Below are 6,214 nucleotides of genomic sequence, written 5' to 3'. Positions count from 1 at the left end.
TTTTGGTATTTTAATGATGTTAAGGAGTGTTTTAAATTTATTTGGAATAATGTGATGTGAATTGCAAGAAAAATTACTTATTGTTGTTATATGTGGAAATGATGAAGATACAGAAATTGGATTAAATATATTTATTTGAATGTTTTAAACGATGTTGGAGGAATGTTGAAATTGGTTTGGAATATTATAATGTGAAATAAACTGGTTGATGTTGGTTATAAGGGTTAAATTGTGGGAAAGTTGACTAAGTTGTATAGGTGTTGTATTTTAAATGATGATATCATGCTTGAACTTGATTGCTATAATGATAAAACTGTGTTTTAATCGTGGTTATGATTCATATGAGATAAAATAAAATGCTTGGATGTTGGATTATGATTGGAAATGTGGAAAAATAGAAGTAAGGAAATTGATGAAATTATACAAGTTGTGGTGTTTAAATGTTGTTCTTATGTTTAAACTTAAATTTTTTGCCTCCTTAGTTTTTCTATATATATTTTAGCTTGCACCTTGCATATGTGAAAGCCATTTCTAGGATTTGTTTCTAGACTTGCTTAAATAGTATAAAAAAAAATAGGATCTAAAATGAGTTCTACTTTTTATAGTGTAAATAATAACATTATGTGTATATATGAATAGCCCATCTACAGAAAAGCATTTCTTATTTGATATGAACACACAATGTTCTTAAATCATCTCTTAACAATAATATTATTTGAAGCCTAGAACAGGTAAATAGTTAGAAAATTTACTAAAACATTATTGCTAGGATATGACATTTCCATTCTAGCGAGGACAGACGTAACTGTTTTATAACCTAGAAATGAAAAGAAAAATAAAGTGCCATTTGAATCAAAATATAGCAATGAGGTTTTATCAAAATACCATATTGACCCACTCAAAAAAAAAAAAAACTGCTAATTCATTTTTTCCTTCAAATACACAAGGAAAATGAGGTTTTATCAAAATACCATATTCACCCACTCAAAGAAACCAAATAGACTAAAAAAAATATTAAGTACAATATGACTCGAGCATAAAAAAGGACTTCGATCCGCATGAAAGAAAACCCCCACCAGCGCACCCATTCAGTGATCAGGGACACTTGCTCATGCAACAATGGACTTCGTAACACTCTCCATGCTGCTCCATAGTTGAAGGCAAAAACATCAAGCATGGCTGACCAGGTAACATTGTTGCTACTGTACCTTCCCAACCCCCTTCTTATTGGACGCTGTAGTATATAGACTGACCTGTTGCTATGCACCTCTTTGACCAGACTCTAGAGCAGACTGTAAACAGACACAAGGTGCTGCGACCAGACCCAACTTGACCTCAACATATTTGTCACCCAAATCATGAATTGGGTTCACCATTCCAAACTACAGATCCTGAGGTAAACCAATTGTGCAAAATTCAGACTTCCAAACAAAAATAAATATTACTTTGTACATCAATAACATCATAAGTTTTTCAGGCCAAACTATGAGAGGAATTATACTCAAGAGCTTCGAAATTCATTGGCAATTCAAGCTCCCTAATCTTTCAAATTGAAATATACTTGGATTTATTTTACATACCTTCAGCTAAAAGTTGAATCCACCAGATGGAACTTGAACATTGTTCTCACCAAAGTGAAATCCTTGCTGGGCACCATCACCTGAAGGCAAAGCCTCATCATCTTCTTCCAACCAATAAGTCTCGAGAATCTTGACTGCCTTCTCGTAGATCTCATTGTTGTCATGACTCTGTAGATTTTCAATCTTTTCTAGTCCCTCAGCATCATCTATCATCTGGGCATAGAAATTAACATCTCCACTGTTCCCCAAATTCTTTTCAGCTTCCCCAACCTTCAGAATATTCTCTAATCCTTCGAGACATACTGTTACAATCCTTGGATCAGGGCATACAAGAAGATCACACAATGGTTTAATACATCCCTGACTGACCAAAACCCTGTCATTCAAAAACAGCCAATCACTTCTCTGCCAACACAACCAGAGAACAAACACCAATCAAGTAATAACAGAAGCTTATAAAAAGAAGAATAAAACATACTTAATTTGCTCATGAGTACCACCAGAAGTAGCATTAGAAACTGCCCAAGCGGCTTCCTTCTTTATATCAAACTCCGCATTTTGAAGTAAATTAACAAGCGGGCCAATTAAACCAGCCTCAATAACTGCCTACATAATTTATATAAGAGAGTAAAAATTCAGAAGGGCATGGAGCTTTCAATCTCAAGACACAAGGAAATCAGATCACAAGTGCTAACAAAGATACCATTACAGACAAATCCAGCAAATAAATGTAGAACCTCAACTAGACGAGTCCAGAATACTTCTAAGAGGATTGACAACTCAAACAAGTAATAACCTAACGAAGCTTAAAACATGAACCTCCAAGGCATGCATGCTCACCTGAATCTGTTCCTTGTTTCCTGCGGTAATGTTTGAGATAGTCCAGCAAGCTTCTTTCTTGATGCTCTTTTTATGGTTATGAGTCAACAGGCTTAGGAGGCATGGAAGTGCACCAGTATTAATTATGCACTGTGAAGGAGAGGTGTTAATGTAAGATATAAGAAAACCTACATTTCAAGCAATAAAAAGATGCCATCATGCAGAAGAAGAACAAGATCATCAGTATAGTTGCAAAATAACACAGGGGGGGGGGGGGGGTGGGGCTGTTACTACATAAGTATTTCTTGTTACATGCCTTGCCTTTTCATTTTCCTATTGAGAGAATCATATTTCTCAGGTCTGCTTCATTTTCAACTATGCTGGTCAAGTACAACAATAGTTGATGATGCATCTGCTTAGCATAAATCATGTGTTGTTATGGGACTAATTTTGTGGCTCAGTGTCTGTGCTGCTTAGGTATTTGGAGCAAATGTGGGTATTTGAAGCAAATTTATGATTTAAATGACAGTATTGACCATGCAGAAACACCCATAACATGTGTTCTAACACTATATATGGATCGGTGTAAGAGACAGTAGGGCTGTGAAGAGCTTTCAAAGAAATGAGAGGGGGGAGCTAAATGAGGGTCAGGTGATTGACCTTTTATATGAAGGCGAGGAGAAGAAAAACAAAAGTGATAGAGCCAAGCAGAGGGATAGAGTAGGGGTAGACTAAGGGAAGACTGGTTGGTGAAAAGTGCATCTTGCCTTAATTACCCAGACAGAAGATACGGTGTATGGATTACCTATACAAGTAGAATTGTATTTATTATTTTCTAAAAGATGTAGGGGTTGAAAAGTAGTATTAAAGAGGAGGTTAAAAAATTTTAATATTTGGAGGGACAGGGTCTTGCAGCCCAAATTCCTTTCCCTCCATTAACAAAAAAGTTCCCAAGAAGTTTCAAGGGCCATTTCCCTCCTCCATTTTCTCCCTTAAACCCTCATATCCAGGAATAGCTGGCACAAACAACTTGGGCAATAGGACAAAGTTTAACATCAGCAATGCCCATGGAATCTTATTAAAACCTCTATCGAGGTTATATTTCAAAACTTGTTTTTCATAGCTGTGTAATTTGTTCATCCTGTATTTAGCTTCTTCTGTCTTTACAGTAAACCTCTAACATGGCCTTATTTTCCATTTTGGTTGCCATCATCATGCAGAAGCATCTATATTGATATTATTAATTAAAAAAAAATAATGTAAATTATGTTATTACAATGTTCCAAATCAGTAACGCATAGAAAAAAAAATATCAGTATACGCAGACATGAAAGGCACTTCTGTTGCATAAAGGATGGAACAAACAAAAAGTCAGAAGTGCTTTTACCTGGGTCTGCATATCATCCCCAGTCACAATATTTCCAACTGTACGAAGGGCTGGAACAAGCACTGAAGGAGAAGGATGGCTGAGACAATTCATGCAAGCATAATCAGGTTTTTTATATGTATTGCATGCAGATTGTGAGATAGAAGAAAATATTAAACAGACCAATCACTACTCACAGGAGGAGCTCCACAAGTCGAGGACAGACCCCTGCCTCAATAACAGCTTGGATTTTGTCATTTGTACCATCAGAAAGATAAGACAGCGCCCAACAAGCATCAGTTAGGACTTCTTCATCAGTTGAATGAACAAGACGTTCAAGTGCAGGAAGGGCTGGTTTCACCTGCCCAACAAATTTCACAACTTAAAAAATCTTCAACTTTCACAACATCCATAGACAAAAACTATGAAATCTGACAAAAACCTGCTCAAACTGAGGCTGTGGCTTGCCCCTGCAGAAGTTTGACAGTGTCCATGTAGCATTCCTCAGCATTGAAAGCTTTGCATGCTCATTCAACTGTGCCAGGAGAGGAATCAACGCTCCATGGCTGAGCACAAGATCACGGCACTTAGGGGAGTCACCAGCAACATTTCCCAATGCCCACACAGCCTAAAATTTCACCAACAACTGTATTCAAATCCTTTTCTCTTTGGTAACCATACCCAGCACATTATACTACTACAATTCCTGCAAACTAGGTAACTAAAATTCAAAGACACACCTGCTCCCTAACATCATCACTGGGAGAACCTAGAAGCTTGACAAATATTGGAACTGCACCATGATCAATTACCACCTTTGTGTTCTCTGAAGTTCCAGAGGCAATATTTGTGAGAGCCCAAGCAGCCTCAAACTATACAAGCACAAAAACATAACTCAAACAACAAGTTAAGACTCCCTTCCACTTCAAACAAATCAACAAACACATTATCGCGTCATCACAGAAACACACACCTGAAGCTGAGGGAAATCCTCCCTAACAAGAAGCTCGACAAATCTTGGAACAACCCCAGCTTGTATAACTTCCCTCTATGGGAGGGCTCCTCTCTGCCAATAATAATGCAATTACTCAATAAAGAAACAATCTTTACTAATAGAAACGCAAACTTTAACAAAACAAAAGGAACCCAGAAAAAAAATACCAATGGAAAGCAGTTTCCGAAACTGAGTGGTTGCTTCCAGCTGCAAATTACTATCATCAGACCAAACACCAGACACCATCGAAGGCAAACTCTCTAACTGCAAAAATTTACAAACAGAAAAAAGAAAAAACCAACGAAACCCCTAATCACAAAATCCGATCACATTAAACACCCAACGATTGACAAGATCCGCTTTTCAAACACAACATATACATTGACATGCGAGTATAGTGAAGTTACCTTCTTTTCCATATTAGAAGAAGAGAGAACAGCGGCAGGGAACTGTTGTGCCAGGAGACCTTCGCGTCGCTTCTTTTGTAAACTCTCTTCACGCTTGTTCTTTCGGATCTCAACCATATTGTCCTCTCTTCTCCGCCGACCTTCATCGGCGTCGACGGCGACTTTGTATCGGTTCCGGCGAACATCGGTTCTCGTGCTTGGTCTCAAAGACATGGTTGATTGATGGTAATTTTTTTTGAAAACCCTAAATTTTTATATTCTTTTTTCAATTTAGGGATCGTAGAAGAGTGTACTGAATTTTTTTTTTCTTTTTTTTTATTGCTGGGAGTGAAGGGATAGAGTGGGATTTATAGTGTTCGCAAAATGAAAGGATCTTGTATAATAGGAGGAGTGGTTTTTATTATTATTTAACTTTTGTTTGTTATTGCCAGTTTAAAAAATATATATTTTTTAAAATTAATTTTTTTATATTTTTTATTGTTTTGATCATGATAATATCAAAAATAAAAATATATTATTTTAATGTATTTTTAAACAATTTTTATTCTTTAAGGTCAAACCACAATCTAACAAAACATAAATCAAATAATTTTTTAAAAAATATAAAATTAATGTTAAAGTATTTTATTATAATCAATCAATTATGAATAAATATATATATTGAGCGCCAATTTTTTAAATATTGAAATGATGTAATATCATACGGTATTATTTTTAAAAATTTTGAAATAACAACATATCATATCAACTCTAATTAATTTATAATCCGAGTTATGAAACTATAATAACCTCTTCATAAAAAGCAAATCAAAACAAATTAGAAAATTTGATTCCCAATAAGCTAAATGTTGAAGGATGGAGGGGGGGAACGGTTTGATTCAACCCGCTAAACCTGTAATGTGGATTATGGAAATGAGATTACCTCATATAAAGTAAATTAAAAAAACTACAAAGCTCAGCTCAAAATCGACCAATTATTTTCCTCAATTCTTATGGCCGACATTGATGTTCATTTCCTTTAATTACACACACAAATCATCATGTTCTC

The 6,214-nt window shown here is 35.7% G+C and overlaps 1 pseudogene; it reads right to left on the bottom strand.

Moving 5' to 3' along the window:
• Positions 1 to 824: 824 nt before the first annotated feature.
• LOC118035836 (importin subunit alpha-2-like) lies at positions 825 to 5,491 on the bottom strand (annotated as a pseudogene).
• Between the last annotated feature and the right edge of the window lie 723 nt (positions 5,492 to 6,214).

This window comes from Populus alba, chromosome 8 (assembly GCF_005239225.2).
Source record: "Populus alba chromosome 8, ASM523922v2, whole genome shotgun sequence".
NCBI classification, from domain to species: Eukaryota; Viridiplantae; Streptophyta; class Magnoliopsida; order Malpighiales; family Salicaceae; genus Populus; species Populus alba.
Note: the sequence above shows the minus strand (reverse complement) of the source record. Positions and strands in the feature narration are given on the sequence as shown.